Source organism: Cheilinus undulatus, linkage group 4 (genome assembly GCF_018320785.1).
Source record: "Cheilinus undulatus linkage group 4, ASM1832078v1, whole genome shotgun sequence".
Taxonomy (NCBI): domain Eukaryota; kingdom Metazoa; phylum Chordata; class Actinopteri; order Labriformes; family Labridae; genus Cheilinus; species Cheilinus undulatus.
Window position 1 is genome coordinate 21,020,641 of NC_054868.1, and position 20,729 is coordinate 21,041,369.

The following is a 20,729-nucleotide window of genomic DNA, read 5'->3' on the forward strand; positions in this document are numbered from 1 at the left end:
ACTTGTTATGGACAGAAAGGGAAATAAATGATCTGTAAAACGATAAAGTTTAAAGTAAAATAAGACATTAAGGAGCGGTGGTGGTGGACTTAGGCTTAGTGGTAGAAATTGGATTGGCCCTTATTTTACATCACTGTGGCTGAAGGAAGACATGACCTGGCTGAACCAAGTAACAATAAAGCCTGCAATTAATTGTACTTTTAAAAAATAGTGCACTAATTGTGGATTGTAGTTAATTGCGATTGATGCGCTTAATCCTGGCAGCTCTAATTTTTTTTCTTTTTGGTTATGTTTTACCAAATATAACCTCTCAAAAACTGGCCAACATTACTCAGCCCAAACAGGCCACAGGGTCAGTGGTGTAGATTAGAGTCTATAAAACATAGAGAGGGTGAACTTTCTTAAATGCACCTCCCCTATAAGACATGACAAACAGAAAACCAAACACACAGTATGTTCCGTCAGAGATCTTGTCAAGCACTCTGAGCTGCAGTTGAATTTGTCTGAGAGGTGCTGTATAGATAAAGTTTGATTGACTAACTGATTGATTGTCGGTTTGATGCAAACACTGAAAAAGTAAGGCAACCTAATGTCTGTTTTTCATTTCTTTTTTCTTTCACATTTTCCTCCTTGTAATTGAATAGCAGCACTGCAAGGTGTTAAAGAGCTTTGCGGATGAGGCATTTGCTCTTTTTGCATCTGGTACAACTAGTCATAAAAGCTGCTGCAACAAAATGAATGCTTCGACATAAATCAGCTTGATAATAACTTACTATAAAGAAAGAATCATGGTCATAAAAAAAAATCATTTGAATGCATTTTGACTTTATAGTTGTACCCATGTCCAATCTGTTAAAATAATTGGGTTTATGACCTACAGGTACATCTAAAAAAATTAGAATATCATGAAAAAGTTCAATATTTTTTGTCACTCATTTCAGAAAGTGAAACCCATATATTATATTCAGTCATTACACATAGAGTGAAATATTTCTAGCCTTTATTTCTTGAAATGTTGATGATTATGGCTTATAGATAATGAAAACCCAAAATTCAGTGTCTCAGAAAATTAGAATATTGTGAAAAAGTTCAATATTGGAAAGTCATGGTGTCACACCCTAATCAGCTAATTAACTCCAAACACCTGCAAAGGTTTCCTGAGCCTTTAAATGGTCTCTCAGTCTGGGTCAGTAGGTTACACAATCATGGGGAAGTCCGCAGACCTGACAGATGTCCAGAAGACATATTCAGACTTATTCATGGCCACAATGAAGCCCAAAGACTTCTCACCTTTTCACCATTTCCCTGCTAGTCAGCTTTAGCTGTAGATCAACACTTATACGCAGTGTTGATCAACAGCTACAGTATTAATATGCTCATAATCAGTATTAATATGTTCATAATCATTAATCATAGTGACATCATGCTGATAAGAAAAGAAACTGGTTGATGCAAATAAACTACAATGGAAACATGAATCTATTCTTTTGATTTGAACATTTATTTACAAAATTGGCAGTAAAAAGCAGGATTCTCAGTCCTCTCTTGGAGACTTAAAGCAGCAGAAAACTGATTTTTCAAACCACCTGTAGAATCGATAGATTACAGCCTCGGAGTCCTCCTGCCTTGGAGCAGGGCGGATCTGAAGAGCTGCTCTACTGCTAGGCAGCTGATCCATCAACTCACCCTGCGCTGCACCATTGAGGACCAAAAGAGGTGGTATTCTCTTTGGTTGCTCAAAGATTATGTCACTCTCAAGGTGGTTCAGCAGGTGGGCTTAAAGGTGGTGTTGAAGTTTGAACCTCTACAGAGAAAGCTAGAGATTCTTCTTCTGCAGCCTGAACGACCACAGAGGTTTCCTTGCATCACAGGAACAGAGTTGAGATCCTCTTTAGGCTCTTCTTTGATAGCCTGAATGATGTCAGAGGGGGTTTCCATATAATCCCCTGGAAGAGTTGCAGAACGCTCCATTATCTGGTCTGGTTCTTGGATGGGTTGCTGGAACACAACCTTACTCCCCAGGACTGAAACCATTGCTGGAAGTTCAGCTGGTGAGGTACAACAAGGTTGTGGTGACAGCATTGCAACGGTTGGGTCTGTCTGTTGGCCTGTTAGAGGCTCTTCATGAACATCCTGACCGAGAGATGGATGTTCATCAGCTGATGGTGATGGTGCAGACAGAACCATGTCTGGTTCTGGGTCTTGCTTTGGCTGCTCTTCCACAGCCTCACCCCCAGGACTGAACCAGTGAGAAGAAGCTTACTGGGAATGGATCTTCAGGCTGTGGGGACGGCGTCCAAGCAGCGTTGTCTGTTAGTTGGCTGGATTGCTCTTCTACAACCTCACCCCCCAGGACTGAATCCATGGCTGAGAGTTCAGCAGGAGGGTATGAGGGGGTTGTGGTGACAGCGTCTCAGTGGTAAGGTCCAATATCATGCATCCCTAAATGTAAGGTGTAGGTAAAGGTAAGTAACTTTTGTAAGTGTGTGTGCCGTTGAGCAAAACAGCTCATTGACATGTGTAGTCAGGAGTACTGTTGTAGCTGAGCTTGTGTGCCTAAAGGATAAAGACAGAGCACCAGCTTGTAATTTGAACGCCAACCAGGTAGACATAAAACTTTGCCAAAGTTGTTTTGTTTGTGCAAACCATCAGGCCATATTTTAAAAATCAAATCAAGCTGACTTCAAACAATTCTCGTAAGTTTCTCAGCCTCTCTGGGCCAAGCATGATGTAAGTAAGACATTTGAGAAAATGTCAACAAAATCACAGCAAGGCTAATTCTGTGCACAGCTCTCCTATAAAAGTATATTGTGCTGTGTATCCATGGAGCAGGTCCGCTGCTCTGCTGCTGTCTGACTATAAAGCCAGTGTTGGCAGGGAGCACATACGGTAGCAGTTAGCAGCTGAGACACCCACAGATGGATTGTTTTTGTTTGTGTGGTTAAAGCAACAGGATCCTGTTAAACTGTCTCTATGGCCCTATTATTACCTGCTATAATTGCAGGGCGATTAGTGTCCTGTGTGTCCACATGTATCCTAGTGTCTGAATAGATTCATACATTTACTGAGGTTTATTTAAACAATCCTTCTTAAATTGTCCATAATTACTAAAACACCAGTGTCAGAATCACTTAACCCCAATTAATATAACAACAATAAATGATCTGGATTCAGCTCTGAACTTCAGGTACAGCTGAGTCTTCACTCATGGATAGCCTTTAACAATACAGTTTTAATGGCTGTAATAAAGCTCAAATTCATGACTGGTCTCCGCATAGATTCATCAAGTTAGCTTAGCTTAGCATAAACAACAAAGCTCTCAACTTAAAGTTTGTTTGTTTGTTTTTTTGTTTGTTTGTTTTTAATGATGTCTTCTGCAAAGTGCCCTTGGGTCCCATGAAATCTTGTACTTCTTCCACCTCTGGAAATAACTTCACATAATTGTAGCTGTGATTTGTTTTATGTCAGAGGTATGATGAGTGGATAAAGCTTTATCGCACTAGCTGCTGTATTGATTTTATCATTAAAAGACCTTCGCGGGAGATTAATCAAAGTTTAAGTAGTTTCTGATGACAGTCACTTTCACACCAGCTTAACTGTTAAATCATTTTTAATTAGAACTTAGAACTTAGATGCTCAATAAGAGAAATCGTTTTCAAAAACCCAACACCATGACCAGTGCATTTTAAACAGCTAATTAAAGTGCATCTGCAAACATCCTCCTCACTGCTAAACGGTATTGACTGATGCGGATTATTGGGTTGTTAGTATTGGCACTTAAACAAAGGATCAGGGCATTCTTTCTGAGCACACTTTCTCCACTCCTGAAGGTCGTTGACTTTCTTCATGCTTATATGCACGACGGGCTCAGTGGCGAAGATAAAAGCTGGCCCTCCTTTCACGGCTTTGATTCCGAGGAATTGGCCTGTGGGAAGTGAAGTTACAAAGCTCCTTTTTGTCTCCTCAACGTTTGTGTGAGTCTCAGACTTTAGCTTTAATGTGCCTGTTACATTGAAGGGAATCTGCCAAGTGTGGACACTGTGATGGACTTGGTTCTCATTAGCCTCCAAATTGAAGGCCTAACGTCTTCTTTGAACTTGTAGGCTGTCCCACAGTCTTTTACAGTTGTAGCTCCCGCTTCAAATAAAACCAAACCGGTCTGGACTATATTTATAAGAACTTCTTTTCTTAAAGTTGGTCTTTGTGCTTACTTAAAAAATAGGTATTAAATATAGACCTATATTGATGACAAAATACATGCTTCATGTTTAAATAAAACATATTGTTGGTAGTGATGAAATGCATGAGATACATCAAAACCTGTTTTTTAACAAAAGAATGCAAAATGATTGCATCCTCGACCAAAGTATGCATGGCATCCACATGTTTACAGGGAGTGTACAGGCTGCACATGTGTGCGTATGAGGTGAACTGATACGCTTATCTGATGGGCTGTGATTGCTTTGGGAGTGATGGCACCATCAGGTATGGAGGGCTCTGTTTAGAGTGCTTGAACAGCGTCCACATGTGATACAGGGCAGAGATAAAGACGTTCAGCACTACCTGGAAACCTAACCTTGTTCCTCACAACAGCCTGTGTAAACAAACTAATCCACCATTTATCAAGTAGATATTTAGGGTATTGCATTATTCAAAGACATTTTTAGTGTTTGAGTTTCAGTGCAAGTAGGTGCTGAAGAACTGAAATGTGTTGAAACATTGCTAAAAGATGAAATCTCCTGTTGTTTCTTTTGACAGGACTTTTACTGACTTCACTTTATTAGAATGTAAACCAACTCTGTCCTGTTACCTGCTTTTAATTAGAGATGCACTGACTGTAAAAATCTGATGTTTAAAAAGACAATTTAGCCTATGGATTATAACAATGCCTGTTTTTTTTTTTTTTTTTTTTTTTTATCATGACCTCTTTAAGTGCAATCTTCTTAGATTTCCCTTGGGATTGATAAAAATGTCTGTTTTCTCTCATGTTGACCACAGGTCATATCATCTTCTCAATAGAAAGATAAAGGCTTGAAATTGATACAACAAAAAATATAAACGTCTGCAACTGGCATCAGTTCTTGCCCACATTATCTTCTATAACCGATGGCTGTCAACATGGCTGATTTTGGCAGATGTCAGTGTTAAATCCATGCATCTGTGCATCACCTTCTTTGGAACAAAAATGGTTGGCAAATACAATAACTTGGGAAATGTGGAGCCACAGAACTCAGTATGTCAAATTAAGTTACATGTCCAATGGAAAAGTGTTGTCCCAAAAAGTCCAAAACAGACTCTGTTAAAGACATCAGATGACACATAGAGTGTAAAGGTTCTTTGTCTTTGTCTAGTTCTGGGAAGAACTAAGGAAGTGTTTTAATAATTCATCCCAACTACAGTTGAGTTTGTGGACTTGAACTGATAAAAAAATGTTAATTTAGCAACTTACAATTCATGTGCTGATGTATTGTATCTTATTGTGATGTATTGTAAAATATCAGACGTACTGTATTGTATCATGTAGTGCAGTAGCTCCCAACCTGGGGTCCAGGCACCCCCAGGTGGTTGCCCAAAGATTTCAGGGGCAGGTGCCGCACCCTGTCTGCTCTGACGTTTGCAGAATTAGATGTATATATTAGGGCCACTCTAAAATACAAAAAAAAAAACAACAACAACAAAAAAACCCTACTAATTTTTGGTAATTCTGGGGTGAAAAAAATTACATTTTTGAGATTGTCAGTGTCTGTGACAACATTAACATTAAGATCTTTTAAGTTTTCAAAATCATAAATTTACAACATTTGAAAATCAAACCTTGACAAGAAACCAAACTGAAAACAGTAGTTGGATTTTTAACTTTTCCCCTTTTTTTCTAGAGTGGCCCTAATACTCTGTCATAATAATGGGTATTAGTGTGCATTTTTTCCAGGTGGGTCCTGGGAGTGCTTAGCTTTTCTTTAGTGGGGGCTGCCCTTAGGAAAAAAAGTTGGGACACACTGATGTAGTGTCGTTTCATATCAGTTCAGATGATATTGCATTGTATTGAATGGTTTTGTATTGTGCAGTGTTGTATCATATTGTATTTTGTTGTATTTTTCTCGTTTCATATCGTAAGCTGCCTTCACATTCCCTCCCCCAGTTGTAACATATTGCTCATTCTTTCAGTTGCCTGTGTGCTCTTCCCTGAGAAACATCTTTAAAGTTCTTCAATCATCCTAAATATCAAGAGTCAGACTTCACAAAATAAGTGAAAGATCAAATATCAAAAGTCAAAAGGTGAATACTCGTATTTTTGTGTGACTTTACATGTAACAAGAACAGGGAACACAGACTTCAATTAATTCAGTGTTTGTTTTTTTTCCCCACCTAAGATAAACCCAAAATCTCAAGGCACACCATATTCATATCCATGCAAAATAGCCCCTTTAACACATGTAACAGTATCTTTAGTTGATGTTTGGTCATAGTTTAGATGTTCCTTTGGCACACCTAGACTTGCGTCAAGGCCCACCGTTTTGGAACCACCAAATTAATTGGTCATAAAGTTATGAGCCATTTTACCTCAGCTATAGTTTGCCTTAACATCCGTGTAGACAAACACAGTTTGCTTCACAGTATATCGCTGAAGTGCCTTTGTTCAACTTAACTTGACCTGGAACTGCACGTGTGACCAACCAGTGACTTCTCATTGTCACTTCCAGGCCTCGTTTCAGCTCCATCAGTAGAGGAAAAACGGTTACGTTGGCCCCTTAAAAAAACAAACACACAAACACTTGGTCTCTTTGCTTGTTCTCTTCTACCTCCAGACAGTGCCTATTATCTGCCTACCTGAACTTTAAGTCATAGGCAGATTTCTCTTGCCATGCTGTAGTTCATCCACATTATGGTGAATGTGTCTGTGTCTCCTCTTGCTTAGTAACACAGCTGCTCAGACAATGACAGCATTGTTCCCATCGGGCGCTCCAGGAAGTGAATGTGAGCACGTCTTAGTGCGTTAAACATTAGCTGCTCTCTAAATGCCTCTTTACCCCTCAAACAGGGATTAGAGGCTACTTAGGATCACTCCCATACGAGCGTAAAACTAGACAAGCTGTTAAGAGCTGGATAAACAGACGAGTGACAGCTTTACAGGTCACCTCTGTGTGTGGGCGTGCGTGTTTGTGTTGGTGTAAACCAGGTGTTGTGATACTGAACTTGTTGTCAGCCCTGGGGGGGTTAAAAAATGATCAGGACAAAGCTTATACTACAACACCAACCATCCTGACAACCACAGAAGCTGATAGCAGGAACACAAAAAGGACGTTATCTTTGCCTCTATTTCTCTGTTTGCAGTAATACATTTTGTTGTTCCAGCTGCTTGCACCTTGACATGTATGTTTGAGAAGAAGTTCACTTTATTTATTACACTGTAGCTGCACCGATAGTCACCAATAGTAAGAAGATTGGCCAAATGCCGATATACACCATGTTTTTTTCCCTTCATAGTCCACTCTCTCATTCCACTCATCATAATCACAGGTTTATTCAGGTTTTATGGTTGTCATGGTTGTAAATTAGCTTGTCACAAAGCCAGAACTTCAAACTTCACAATGTTTCCCACAGATTAAGATGGCTTGTAGGGATGTCAGAGGAGGTCATCCCACATAGAGGTCTATGTTGTTTTTTGGGGGGCTCTCCTTATGTGCATAGAAAGGTGCAACATAATTTGCCTCCAAATTATTTGCATTTTTGTGCCATTTATTTGTGTCGCCCTTTTGTGAAAACCTTAAGTCCAAAAAGTGTTTATTTTCTGTCTTTCTTTTTTCCACACATCTGATTATGCAGTAGGCACGAATAATCTGAGATCAGCTGGCGGCTAAATGTCCTATATTTGACTGCATCATAGTAATGTGAAAGCATTGCCTTTATACCAAGATTTCTATCAAGAGGTAAAATGCACACATGCTGGGTTAGAAACCTATTACTCTTTTTTCCATTTATTTAGTGCGATAGATAAAGACTTTTGTGCCGTTTTCTAGTGAATCTCAGTACTGATAAAATTATGCATGGTTTTACAGCTCTAATAGCTTGTCCTGAGTCTTTTTGCCCTGCAGGTGCATTCATGATGCAAACATGATTTTACATATGACCCAACAAACTGTTATGTGAGTTATTCTAAAGGTCATCACATGTCCTCATACCATCACTCGGTCATCAACTTGACCTTCCTCTCATGTGAGAAAATGGTGTTTGAAGTAAAAGAAGTCAAAACAGTCTTTATGAAGAAATGTGTCTCCTGTGTCAGTGGGGTTCCCTCACACCCATTAACTGGATGACTTTTATTTTTTCAAGGATTACCACATCTGTCAGATTCCCACCGCAGGGTCTCCAACACTGGGAGAAATCTCAGAGGTCCCCGTAATGACCTGGAGTGTTTGTACATTCCTCATGAGTTAGCATCAGTGAACGCAGCCCCTCTCTGCTCTCCTGTTACTGTTGAGCGTTTGCTAGGAGATGCTGACTGAATGCTGATAGATGGGCTTTGGATGTAAGAGAATACCAGCGTGCATTAAGGTCTTCCCCTCTGTTTTGTTTTGTTCACATGCAGAAGGCTTGGATATCTTTAGCTCAAATATGGGAAAACTTAAGAACAACTCAGTGTACAGAGGACTCGTTAATCTCCAGACTTGATCAGGCACACATTTGAGCGCCTGTATTTAGTCTAACTTTGCCTGTAATGTGTCACATGAGTCATTTAAAGCAATAACAGTAATCTGGGTTTCCACAGGGTCATGATTAACCATCGTAAAGAGACAAGGGGCAGTTTTCAACTAGGGTGACACTGCTTGGGACTGTCCCAGTTGCATGGATTGAATTTGATTTAGTCCTATATGAACTGCTTTTAAAAACAGATAGGATGCAGTTAAATTTTGTATTTAAAGTTGGATTTTTTCACAGTAAGAATGCAGTGAACTTTTCAGGTTTACCTGATAGGATTGCTGAACAACATATTATTTAACAACTGTGACAACAGTGGAAACCCAGCATGCACAATAATCACATTGCAAGACGTGATGTTAGCGTGACCTGAAGCACATCTTGCTGCCACTTTTACATTGATGTGAACCAAAACTGCAAGTTTTCTCATTTTCTATTACTATGGAAATTTGCCTGAAATCATCATCACCTGACAGAGAACAGAGCACTCTACATGCAGAGTCTGTGTCTGCTGTATGTATGCTCAGGCTACAGGGGACAATGCTGCCATCACAGATACATCAGCATCATGCAGACACTCAAATACATGAGGCAGATATTAAGTGAGTGCATTTCTGCTAACAGTAGCACCTCGCCCCCATAGTCATGGAATAACTCTGATGACCACTCAACGGTCACAGAGTTACTCTGATGGCACAATATCCGAGTAACTCTGCCACTAACACAAATATTGTAAGGCTCTCCGTGACTCCCTTCATATGCAAATTTGCAGTAAACAGCTATCTTAAATCTTCTCATCTCTCTTATTTAAATCTAAAACAAAATGTAAGCAAAGCTAACCATGGTCAGATTCCTTGTTGCATAAGCATGCTTAGTCAAAAAGGTGATTCTGATGTACAGTCTGTTAATGGTATGAATATGCCAATTGACCTATGGTTAAGCCACGCCCCCTCCACTCACTCGGACAAACAATAAACATTCAGTGACAGGCACTATTGCAGTTGTCACGGTAGGAGACATTTCACAGGAGGCCATTGATGATTTTTGGAGGCAGAAAGATCACATATCATCTAGAACTACACATTGGAGGGATATATTATCATTTATTGTCAAGAAGGTCGATAAAAAGCTTCAGTTACAAGCCAAAATTTACAGGTCCCAGTGCAAATGGGATAAACCGCATCTCATTGCCACCACAATCTCAGACCACAAGACAGAGGATCAGCATCAAAGTGCCACTGAAGTTAAGGTTTTGGTTCAGAATATGAGAAAAATATAATAACCTTTTTTACCATCTCTCCATTAGTTTGGTGCTACAGTATTTACATTGAATCATTCAGCATAACGTTTGCCAACCTTTGTTATCTTGGCTATTACAGATACGTTAACAAAGCTAAGCTCCAGAAGTTAACACTAGTTTAACTAGAGCCCTTTGGACAACAGCCAACAATGATGTACAATCACCAAAGAATGAAAACTAGAACAAAAAATGGACTCCCAAAACGGACTCCCAACAAACAACATGACACAACAAACAATGCAGCTAGGAGCTAACGTTAGGCTAACTTTAGCTAACGTTAGAGATGTTAAAGATAACTTTATATTTCTTTACAGCAAAGTGACAATATGCTGCCTCAAATACGATGTTGCCTTACCTTAGAACAGATGTTGCTAATTTTATCCATGTTGAGTTGATGTTGTGGTCTACCACAAAACTTTTATCCAAAGAAGACACTTTTCTCATGTTTGGATGTGGCTTAGGAAAGGGTAAAAAATACACTCCGTTGCCCAGCCTCTCAGGATACCTTGTGTTGGAGTCGCATGTACCCCATGAACACCGTTTGACCATTTTTAAACTTAAAATCTCAAAAAACCCTCATAAAACTGGACGAAAACTGACTTTCATTTCATTCATTTTCATTTCTATTCATTTCAATGGACATCCATGCAGCCGATGTCCGAGTGTATTGGAGTGGCTATACGCATTGTGATTGGCTCATCGTGTTTGAGGGTGGGACTTAGCCATAGATGAATTGTTTATTTTACAACTTCAAGCAAGCACTGCAGTGTGTAAAGATCACAGCTGCATTTATTATCATTATTGATATGATGTATATTAATGTATATTGTATCTAATGAATGTAGGCAAGGGTATAGACCATGCTTTTATAATGATAAAGCTAGCTTCCAGGTATCCTCAGATTTATCTAATACTATTACTGAAAATGAAGCTGTCTTTGGGATTATGTATGGACATTTTGCAAAAATAGACATTGGAAGTATAAATTACAATCTAAGGCACAAAATCTCTCTGACATTAATTGATGGATGTCACAAGGCTAATATTTACAGCATATGTTAAAAAAAATATATATATTGAAACAAGTTTATGTTTTTTAAGCAGTGGCAGCTTTCAGAATAATGCAGGAGTGTGTGTTTTTGTGTGTCTGGAGCTCTGTTTCACAGAGTCAGGCCTGGCAGCAGCAGCAGCTGGGGAGGTGTGTGTTTGTTTGGAGGGAGCTTGTGTGTAAAATGCTTAGTGATGCACCAACATCCAGGAGAGGGGGAGAAAGGGGAAGGAGGTGGTGGTGGATGGAGATCAGTCTCCTTTTTATGCCAGTGTGAACTTGGCAGAGTCACTGCACTGCAGATGAGAATGCATAAACTCACAGAGCTTGTAAAAATGAAAAAGAAGACTCAAGCAGAGACTGCTCCCCACTATTGGATTAGAAAATACTTAGATCACAGAACAGGAGTGTGCCATGTTGCTTATTTTTCACTTAGTGTATAGGCTAATAGATACAGTTGTACCCAATTGTACGTCTTGCTGTGGTTGAATCTAATCAATCATGAATGCTGCAGATTTTACTGATCAGCTGTCCCTAAATGGATGAAGCTGATCACTCTGATCTACTGTCTCAACATTGGCAGGGACTTTTAACTACATTTTATTAATATCCCATACTTTGTTTAGCAAACTTGTCCATATTAACAAAAATCTGCGCATTTTTTCACTCTCTTAATTTGTACTTTGTGAAACAACAATTGACAGTGAGTAAAATAAGACAGTAATGCATCGACTGCAGGATTACTGTTTTTTATTATGCTAGCTACAGCCCTCCCAGAAAACACTCCATTGATTTCCTCCTCTTCCTTTATAAGAGTCAGTCTGTTTAACATGACCAGCAGCTCCCAGCTCATGTCTGAGGAATGCATAATACAGCCTGTGAGTGTCCATGTTGTCGGTCGGCCACATCAGTCATCATTGTCTTCTTCCTCCTGTTAAGATAAGCACAGAACAATGCATGTATGCTTGTGTGTGTGTGTGTTTGCATGTAAGAGTTTGTGTTTGAGTTTTTATGGCTAAAGGTCAATGCAGAGATGAATGTGATCAAACTTTTGTACATTTAAGGCTTAATTAGGCAAGTTTCAGCAATTATAAAACACTTAAAAATCATAATTTATATCGAAAAAACGTTCATTACCTATGACTAAACTAAATATAACCAATAAGAAATATAGATGGAAACACTTGTTGTTGTTTTTATTCTGTAAGTCATTAACAGCCATCCTACTCTACTGCTATAAAGGCTCCCAGCCAAAAAACCTTTGACACTGAAACCAGGATTTTCTAGAATATGTGTTTCAAGTGCATTTTTATGACAGTCTCCTGTCAGAGTGAGATGGTGACACACTTTTACAAGACATTCAAAGTTAAAAAATAATCTCACTTAGGCAAACTGTTGGGATTTTTTATAACTCTGAGATCCTGGTTATTTAGCACTTTCATTTTTAATTTCAGGTCAATCATATATTGTTCATTGTTTTTTTTTTTAATTTAAAGTACAGAAAAATCTAAGTTTTTTAACAAACTCTTGCTGAGGAAATATGTCAACAGAGCAGTATATAGGCAAGATAAGGGAAGGAGAGAACTGACCAGAGGAGCTGCTGTGAGACAGGTGGGGTGCAGACTAAAGCCTGAGTTGTACTTCTGTGTCGAATCTGCGCTGTAGCATGCCGTAGGTCTGTGTAGCCCTGAAACCTACGCACGTAGCCATTCACCTCCTTGAAAATTAAAAGCAATTTGAAATGATGCAGACCTCGAGCACTGCACTTGGCTTGCTGGGTAGCTCCAGGTGACTGCCAGTCTTTGAGTTGTCTAAAGGCATATTGTGTGCCCTCTAGAGCCGTGTTTCCCAAAGTGGGGTTCAGGAGACACTAACATGGGGTCGCGTAATGCTTTCCAAAAAACAACGATAAAATCTCAGTCTCTCAGTGGCCAAACTAGTGCACATAATTCCCCATCAGCTGCAGCACTTTCCATCTCCTCTCTTTACTTCATCACATTTACTGCAATAGAATCAACTGCTGCTCAGTATTTATCATCTCCAACATAATATGCTCAGTTTCAGTTGCCATGGTTGTCTGTACACAAACAAGTAGGACATGTGGCAGCAGGACCAACAACTGTCATATAGATTGCACAGCCTAGTAGCCTTTGGGTGAAGTATTGCACAACGACATGCACGCACTGATGCACAAGTTGTTTTGGTTTTAAACCCTTTTTTCTCAACTGATCAGGCATCAGGACCCAGGAAGGCCTCCTTATGAGAAATCACAACACAAAAAAAAAAAAAAATCAATCTTACAAATGTATTTAGTGAAAAATGTTGATTAAACAGATATGACAAAACAAACATGACTGAGAAGTGCGAAGTTACAGAAGAGCATATGTACATTTTATTCTATCTGCATTTTCCCAAGACAGCATGAAAATGTTGGTACATCAAAGACGGTTTCCCCCATTTTTTTCCCAGGCACATATTTGTGACCCACTGGAAGCACTTTTGAATCTTAACCCACCAGTTGAGAACTATTGTTTCAGACAGTCACATCCTTTAAAACGACCTATAAAAGTAAAGGGTCGAGATGATTGTGCAACCTGCTCATGCATCACATGTGTAAAATCTCTCCTTTCAGTGTTAAATCCAAAATGATCTAAACCAGTGTCAAATAGTATGTTTAGCTGATCCACATGCAAATTTACTCAGCAGCAGAGGTGGAGACCAACACTGTGAAAATCAAACAGCATCACTTATGAACTGACTGACAGATTGTTGACATCTGGCTACCTGTGGTGTTTGTGTTTCTCCTGTAGGCTTGGCTTGGGATTCATCATTAACAAGTTAGTCTTTTCTTAAGCTGTAATAACATACTTTCTCTGGAGTTTATTTGAAGGTAAATACATGTTGAATCAAAGCCCCTAAAAAATAACCTTCAAACCTTCTAACATCTCTCTTACACCGTTGGCTGTTTTTTTTATTGACTGTTAATCATTGGTATCCTGTGGAAATTTGTAGTAATTTTATAGATAAATCACTCATTTTAATGTTTTTAATTAGAATGTTTAAAGACACTGGTCAGTTTGAATGCATTACAATGGAACATGGCTCAGTGCTTAACTGTGATATACAATCCTAAACAATGATCACTGCACAGAAAGGAAGTCTATATACTAACTGCTGACTACACTGGAAGTCCCAAAAAGTCAGCTGTTGCTACAGAAATTTGTACCATTCTCAGTTGATAGCAGCCATGCTGAGGTGGTCAAGTCCTGTAATACATTTTCACAAAATTATTTGTAAGAATTGAGTCCAAAACTGGACTTTTGTTATCTTTTAGCATATGTTTTTTAGGTGATTTTTGAAGTATTATTTGGAATGTACAAGAAAAAAAGCATGAAATAAATTGGGTAGTTTGGTCCAGCACCCTCCCTTCTTAATTTTACTGTGGCATGTTTTATAGTAAATCAGTGGTTCTCTAATACCCTAGATTTAGTACCCACTACCACCTCTTTGTTGGCCAATCATGATGCATATTTCTGAAATGTTTTAATCATAACCAGCAGTTTTTAATAAAAAAAATGGGGCTGTTTGGACTTTAGATGGTGACAAGATAAAGGGATGAAGACATGTCCTTCAAAGTCCACGTATATCATAGACTTTTTGCCACATTTTTTTTTTTTTTTCAGGTACACATCCGTGACCCTCTGAAAATGGCTTCACAACTCACTTTTGGGTCCTGACCCACCATTTGAGAACCAAGGGTTCTCAGACCTCCTTTTGTGACACGCATCTAACTATATGCTTCATTTAAAAAAATAATAATAATTTCTATGGCTGTGTTTGTTGTGCTTCCTCTTTGCTTCCTGATTGGCTATCGTTCCACCCCATGTAACAATCCTGCTCTTGTCTTCTGGCCTGTCCTTAGTGTTCCCCCCACACAACAGGATTTCTGATCCTAAATATCAAATACTTTGAGTATTATCAATCTCAAGTCCGAGCTGCTCTAATTGAGAGAGCATTTCAGAGAGGGGAAGATCACTCTTAACACTCCACAAGAAACCAGTCAAGATAATCTTTCAGTACAGGTATGGGAACGTAAGCGGGTTCAGCACTTCATTGCATGAACCTTGGCCCTGTGCTCCAGCTTCCTAATGGCCATCATCCAGGTCTGTGCCAGACCCGTGCCCCATATCTCCAGGTGTCCTCACAGCTGCCCCCTCCACAACCACAGTTCTGGGCACCCAGTATGTGGTGACCTTAATCAGGCTTGGGAAAGCGTGCCAGGCGCCCATAGAAGCACAGTTGCCACTACCCTATCCAGCAGCTGACCATTCCCATCCCTGCTCTCCAGAACACGCTAGCAGAGACACATGGTCTTACCAACATTCCTCAAAAATGTGCTGAAGGGAAGTCGTCATAAAGGAGTCCAGCTGGCATCTCTGGCCATCATTCAGCATCCTGTCCTCAAGAGTATAATAAGACTAGAAGGACCAGGGACCAAAAGACTTTGACTTTAGTCTGCATGCTCAAATACCATGAGCACAACACCATCTTACCCAGTGACCCCATCACTCCTCCAAGTCTGCGGTTGACCTCAGCCTCACAGTAAATCAATCGATGGATTGCCCTTCTAAGATCAGCAAACTTCTCCACAGCTTCCACGCTCTCACCATTTTACAGACACAGATTTGATGGCAGCACCCAAGGAGTGTTGGTACACAGTCTTGGATCTTTGTTTTGGCCCAGGAGATGTGCAGTTCCAACTTTTCAGCCTCCTTACTCAGCAAGTTAAGAGCCTCCACAAGGACATCAACAGTTTCTGCAAGGATCACAACACCATCAGCAAAGTCCAGATCAGTGATCTGGGCATCGACAAATGACACCACAGTTCACTGCCCCTGTGACCTGATCATCTTTAGATCCACCCAATAACCAAGCCTTTGCAGACTTTGGTTTGGAAGGGGGCAATCAGGCCAAAAATCCATTTATCTTGTGGTATGTGCCAGGCTGTAGGCAAACAATGACATTTGTAACACTCACCTCTCACCTTGGGTATGACCTCCATTGGGATGATAAAAAGCTTAGTTTAACAGTGACCATTCTAGAATAATGGGGTTTAGATTCCCCACAGAAAGCCAGGTTATTTAGATCTAAGTGAGTAAAGTGACTCTGTGTGTAAAGGCTGTGCAATTTTTGGTGCAGCAGGTTGTTGGGCTGTAGTCACACCACCCACTCCCAAATGAACCCATAAACCCTGACCTTTAGTACAGTCGCCCAGAGGGCTGGTGCGGTGCTGAATGAGAAGCATAAAGAGACAGAAAAAGAGGAAGGGGGGGGGGGTGGAATGTGGGAAAGAGAGAGCAGAAAGTGAATGGATCAAAGAAAAAAGAGAGAAAAGAAAAAAGATGACTAGACAGACAGAGAGAGAGAGAGCGAGACGGAGAGAGACAGAGGAGGGAGGAGGAGGAGGAGTGATCTGTGTGTGAGCCTGAGCTGCCATTGGTCAACCAGCCCGTACTTGCGTTTGCCTGAATCTGTATTTGTGAGCGTGCGTGTGCTTCTACCCAGTGGGCGGGGGGGATTAAGCCCGCATCACGTGGTTGCTTTAGCTTCTTTTCCACACAAACACACTCACACATATCCTCTCTCACATACACACTCACAGCTGTTGATAGTTCTCTCTGTGATAACCGCCGGGGCAGCCGAGCAGCAGAGCTGCACAGGAATCTGGGAGAGATTCTGCTGTCTGCTGGCAGCTCAACCAAACAGCATCTTTATGGGAAATCTGGACGGACAAGTGGAGCGACCGGTTTTCTGATTGCACTCTTGACTCTCACTTTCTGCCGTTTACACCTCACTCTTCTCTTTCACGTCTCTCCCGGCTTCTCTCTGGGACTTAGTGTTGGAATTTGAGCGACCCAAAGCAGCAGAGAGAAATAGACATGTGTTTTACCTTGGCTGCCTACTACTGCCGCCTGCTCTCTCCCATTCACTGACTGAGGAGGAAAAACAAAGGTTGGTAGGGCTTGGCTCATTTGTTTATGTGAAGGTTTTCTTCTGTCATTACACCTAATTTTATTTCCTCTGACCTATATTATTCCTGTCTTTTATTTCTATTTATGATCCAGTCTGCTTTCTGTTTTTGTGTTCCCAGCAGCTGCCAAAGCATGACTCCAAAGATTACCACCCCCTCAAAACCGATTTGTAGTTTTAGGGGAATTCCATGTTAGTATGGCATTTGGACACACGCTGCTGCACTAAAAACATGCTTAGCAGTAGCAGTGCAGTGAGTGTGAGAAGATTAGCTGTGGCTATTATCTCTTGTGTACAACAGTAGAGGCTGTATATATGATGTTAAACATAATTATGTAGTCACTACAACAGCATAAATTAGTTTTCTGCTCTCTGAACTAAATATGTATTTTTTATTACATTAAACAATGTCTTAGACAAAGATACAAACAAGATTTCATCTTTTGAAAGTATGCTTGTCAAAATTAGAGATACTTTTTGGGAACCAAGTACTCTAAAATTATACGATCTCTGATTTTTCTAAATGATTAGAAGAATCAAAATCACCAAAACTTTAGAAAGTCACATCTGCTGTTTAAGACAGGTGCACAGGAGAGAGATGAAGCCATCAAAGTTTGCACACTGGTCCTGCTCACTGTCTAAACTGAACAGAAACACTGCTAACATTTAAGTACTGAAAAAGTGGACTATGAAACCTTACTAGGGGTGTAAATCTCTCCATTTCATACATTCGACTTGAATCTCAATTCACAGGCTGCGATTCAATTTACTGATGATTCATTAAAATACAGTATGATTCGATCCCATTTGATTCAATTTGATTTGCTCCAGTACTGCTGATTATGGAATCAAAATAACTTTTTGCTTACCAGATAATTTCACAATCGTCTCGTTGTCTTTGAATTTGTTTTTAAGAAAGACTAGACAAGAACTTTCTGACATTATGTTTATGAAATAAGGTTTTCATCACAAGGTGTTTCACTTTGACCGTTAGTTGGGAGACAGTTACTAAATGAGTTTGTATTGATACATAAATCTTTGTTCTTCTGCACTTGTAACTTCATATGGTACTGATAAAGTAAAAATGAATGCTTGAATTTGCTCAGGAAGGACAAATTAAAGCTAATTTAACTATTAAAGGTGGTCTGGATAACCAGAGCTTTGTGTGTCTGATTCTACAGGAGAGTAGTGAGTTCAATGATATTAAAAACAGTATAATAAATCAGCTCTATATTTGTCCCTCAGACATCGTTTTCCCTACCCCTCTTGTTTGTTCGTGTCTAGCTCAGTCAAGAGCTCAGTGTATTTTGGTGCGTTCCATTTAACCTTAGAACTCAGAAAAGTTGATGTTATCAAAATTGCAACATTAACTCATAACTTCAACTCGTTAAGTCAAAGCAACCTGCAGTACCCTCAATTACAAGCTCATAGCAAATTAATTGCATTTAACTCAGAATAGACGTCATTCCCAGCTCCCACATCGACTTCCGGAGTCAGTCATAATGTCCATAATGTATCTCAACAGTGGGCTCAAATTTGTTTATTATGTTTATTATGTGACCAAATTGAAATAATTTTGAATGACATGTTAAGGGTGTAAACCCCGGGAATAAAACAGGCTGTGGATATGTGATAACCAAAGATATCCCAGAGTTTTAACTGAGGAAAGTGTTTAATATTTAGGTCTGTTTGTGTTACATTTAGCATCTTAGTTAAACTTTAGCTCTGCTGTCTCAACACGTGAAATTTACATGCTGCCATTGTACTGAATCACTTTTCTCCAAAGCGTACAGACAGGCAGAAATTTCTTAAGTTATTCTCCCTTTACAGGAAGTCCACATGACTTGATTTATGAGGGAGAGAACTGTAACTGTAACACGTTTTGGTGATGATCAGTGCAACACATCTAGCTACATAGTCAGCACCTACTGCTAAGGTAACTCATGTTAAAGGTAAAAGGTCACTAGGGGTGGGAATCACTAGTGGCCCCACGATACGATATTATCATGATACTCGGGTCATGATTCGATATTATTGCCATTTCAAACATTTTGCAATACAGTGAGTATTGCGATACCATATATTGTGATTTATACCATTTTTTTAAAAAACTGTTTAGCTGGTTCAGCATTAGTTTTGCCTTCAGGTTTGTCATATTTCCGCAGTATTTTATTTTTATGTCGCACTTCTTGTAAACCTCATGTGTCATGTCCATCTTATTCGTGCCCTGTTTGCATTCCTAATGTCCTTCCCCTGATGTTGCCATGTTTGTTGTTCTAACTTCCTCCTGCTCTATGACCGTCACCTCTGCTGACCTCACTGGACAAACATTTGATTTTATTTTCCATTATCATAGACTTCAGTTCATATTAGCAATTTATTTTTAAAAAATCAGAACTTGGTGGATGAAACAATATGATATGTCACCAGACGAATATCGTGGTTCTATATTGTATCTATTTTTTTTATGTTGAAACCGGTGCATATGCAGATTCATGCTCCACTTTTCTGATCCAGGGCTCCATGAACTGATGCACTTGGACCTTTGTCGTTAAGACTAGTTAACTGATCCAGATTTGTTTATCTTTAAACCATTAAACATCACCAATATTTGATGCAGTTTGGACAGCATAGAGTTTTTTTTGTACTATTTATGCAAATTGTAAACATAAAATCACCCAATAATGGCTTCTTAGAACATCTATTTTTGTTGCCATAATATTAAATTAGCTATCAATGATGTTTGGTTTCTACAAGTGTGGTATCAAAGCGGTGCTGAATTTGGCACATTTGAGTCATTTTGAACATTTTAGCCCGGTTTTAATAAGTAAATAGGCCAGTTTAGTTAGCAATATTCTAAAATTAATCAAAACTGCTACACCTATATTAATGAACTGTCAATACTTCAGTTGATCTAAAATATGCAGATGGAAATAAATACTGACGTACCTTATATGCTCAATGGAGAAATGTCCTGTATTTTGAACCTCCCAGAATCTAGTCTGGCTTGAGTCTCCTTGCTGAAAACTAAACATACTTTTTATCAGAGTTTTGTTAACAAGAACATATTTTTAGTCATAGTTTTAGTGAGCACAATTAACACCATATTATTATTCAAAATCTTGATATTATAAAAATTAGTCGCAACCTGCACAAGAACCAAACTGCTACACTGAAACACAGTTGCACATGAAACCAGTGTATCACACTACAAGCAGCTGCTGCCATGTGTTAGATACAGACAATAAATGCTGAACTGCTGGCACATTTGCAGGCCCAGAAGAGGAGTTCCTCTCTCACTCATAGTAAATCTGTTGAAGGATCATTAAGCTGCTGAGCATTTAGCTCACACGCCGTCCTCCAGTTTCACTGCTGGATCTGTCATGCGGGCATGTTAAGACACACCTACTCCTCTGTTTGTGTTTGGTGTATGTGCATGCATGAGGGCCACTTTACACTGCAGGTCACCTGTTTGTGTGCAAGCTCACTGTGCCATTTACAGTGTTTGTGGATATAATTAGCCAACGTTCAGATTCTTTCCTGGTATTGTTGCTGGTGGGGTTGTAACACAACCCAAAGGCCTGCATGTCTATTTTTAGGGGTGAAAGCTGGGAGAGACTGGAGCAGCTACACTTTGAAGCTTCCCCTGGCAAG

The 20,729-nt window shown here is 39.6% G+C and overlaps 1 protein-coding gene across 3 annotated transcripts in view; it reads left to right on the forward strand.

The window, feature by feature from the left end:
- Positions 1-20,729, forward strand: part of add3a (adducin 3 (gamma) a) — a 162,180-nt gene that overhangs the window by 73,873 nt on the left and 67,578 nt on the right. Inside the window, exon 1 of one of the 3 annotated variants that reach the window (XM_041785436.1) lies at positions 16,688-17,057. The exons of the other annotated variants lie outside the window; for them this stretch is intronic. The gene's annotated coding sequence lies outside the window, so the exon portion shown is untranslated. Of the gene's footprint in view, positions 1-16,687; positions 17,058-20,729 lie in introns of those variants that run through there. 3 annotated transcript variants of the gene reach the window in all.